A 2,653-nucleotide genomic window follows, 5' to 3' on the forward strand; every position below is an offset into this window, starting at 1 on the left:
GCACCACAGGATTGGAATTTCCATGGCTAGGGCCAAATAAATATTAGTGGGAAGGAAATTAAATCAAAAACATACATAGGAGACCAATTTGCTGTCTCTTTTGAAGCAGGGAGGACATACAAAACCATCCTTCATTGTCAGGATCCCAAAATCAAGAAATTTAAGATTGTGGATTGAGACTCACTATGGTTTATATGCAAATTAGACCCTGAACCTTGGTGTTCAATTGCAGCAGTTAGAATCCACACTTATTGCAGACTGTGGGCTGCATGGAGTAGGCCAGGAAAGTAGCACCCAGGTATGTTGGTGTCCTTGTGCAATGCACATGTGATTTGTGTGGATCCTGTGCATGTCTATAGAATGCATGGGTTTCGTGTGAAATGTGAATGTATGTCTATGCAGTGCGCAGGATGTGCATGGGTTTCACATGAAATGTGGATGGATGCCATCTATGTGATGTGCCACAAGTATACATAGATGTCACTATAGTACCATAACAATTGAAATTGACAATTGTCCCAATAAGTCATAGGTCTACCCCAATGGGCCCAATACACATGGACACTATGGATCCATCCCTGGGACCAATGGATCCATACAACATATGCATTGATTGAATGCAAGTGCTCCGAAAATGCGACTGAAAAAATGTCTGGATTTGTGGTTGACATGTTGGATGTCACTGCCCCAAAAATGCGGCTGAAGGAGGGTCCAGATTTGTCACTAGCATGCGGAATACCAGTGCTCCAAAAATGCAGCCAAAAAAATGTCCAGATTTGTGGTTGAGGTGAATGTCACTGCCCTAAAAATGTGGCTGAAAAAATGTCCGGATTTGAATGTCATTGCTCTGAAAATGTGGCCGAAAAAATGTCCAAATTTGGGATTAAATTGGTGAATGTCACTTCTCTGAAAATGTGGCCGAAAAAAACATCCGGATTTGTATTAGTGCACCAATGTCCGAAATTTCGGATTTAATTTTGACACAAACTAGACAACTCCCATGGAATGCTTTGAAGTCTGAAAATTGGTAGGTCATTTCCATCTGGATATAATCCCCAAATAGTGCACCAATGTCCGAAATTTTGCATGCAATTTTGTCATAGACTAGAAAAATCCCATGGAATGCTCTGAAGTATGAAAATTTGTAGGTCATTTCGATCTGGATATAATGATCTGGGTAGAGTGCACCATTATCCAAAATTTTGGATGTAATTTTAACAGAGGCCAGACAACCCCAGTGGAATGCTCCATATCTGAAATTTAGTACTTCAAGTGCCCGAAAATGCGGCCGAAAAAACATCCGGATTTGTATTAGTGCACCAATGTCCGAAATTTCAGATGTAATCTTGACATAGACCAGACAGCCCCCCTGAAATGCTCTGAAGTCCGAAAATGTGTATGTCATTTCCATCCAGATATAATGATCCCTGCAGAGTGCACCAATGACCGAAATTTCAAATGTAAGTTTGACAGGGGCCAGATGGCCCCCATGGAATACTCCAATGTCCAAAATTTAGAATTTCAATTGCCAGAAAACACCACCAAAAAAACATCCGAATTTGTATTTAACATGCTGAATGACATAACCCCAAAAATGCGGCTGAATAAATGTCTGGATGTGTCGTTGACTTGGTAAATGTCACTGCTCCGAAAATGCGGCCGAAAAAACATCCAGATGTGTATTTAACATGCTAAATGTCATTGGAATTGCCCCAAAAATGTGGCCGAAAAAATGCCCGGATTTCAGTGCTCCAAACATCTGGCTGAAAACATGTCTGGAGTTGTAATTAGTATGCTGAGTGTCAATGGTCCATAAATCTGGCTGAAAAGATGACTATAGTGTCTGCTATTTGAGACTACAGAATTTTGTAGTGTATGCTTTCCAGACTACAAAAGTATGTAGTAACCACTTTTTAGACTACACAATTTTGTATTGTCCACTTTTTGTGACTACAAAGTTCGCCTTTAGACTACAAAATTTTGCAGTGTCTGCTTGTTGAGAGTACAAAATTCTATATTGTCCGCTTTTTCAACTACAAATGTTTGTAGTTTCCTTTTTTTAGACTACAGAACTTTGTAGTGTCCGCTTTTTAGACTACAAAATGGGTTGTGGGTACAGGTACATTAGAGGTTGAGTATGGGCCATTGGTGCAATACCCATGGGTTTTTGTAGTGGGTTCATGTTCATGGGTCTATGGTTGAAGGAGTGAGAAGGGTGGTCATTTTGCCATTGCTGTATCATTGGTTTATTGTGAATAAGTACATAGATTCAGGGCTGTACTTTACCCTCCCCGGCTTAATCCATATGGAATGCATGGAAGGGGGGTGGATTCCAGGAATTCCAGATGGATTCCATGGAATGGCTGATGGACTCCATACTTTCTGGGGATGGATTCCATGGAATGGCTGATGGACTCCATACTTTCTGGAGATGGATTCCATGGAATAGCTGATGGACTCCATACTTCTTTCAGATGGAATCCATACTTTTTTAGATGGAATCCATACTTTTTCCATATGGAATTCAGATGGAATAAGTCCCAATTCCACAATTATTATCATAGAATCACAAGTCCAGACTTAATCTGCAAAGTTCCAACTTAAACAGTAATAAATGAAGAAAACTAAGGTGTATTGAAACAGACTACATAAT

The sequence above is a fragment of the Laccaria bicolor genome, genomic scaffold (assembly GCF_000143565.1).
Source record: "Laccaria bicolor S238N-H82 LACBIscaffold_5 genomic scaffold, whole genome shotgun sequence".
Classification (NCBI taxonomy): Eukaryota; Fungi; Basidiomycota; class Agaricomycetes; order Agaricales; family Hydnangiaceae; genus Laccaria; species Laccaria bicolor.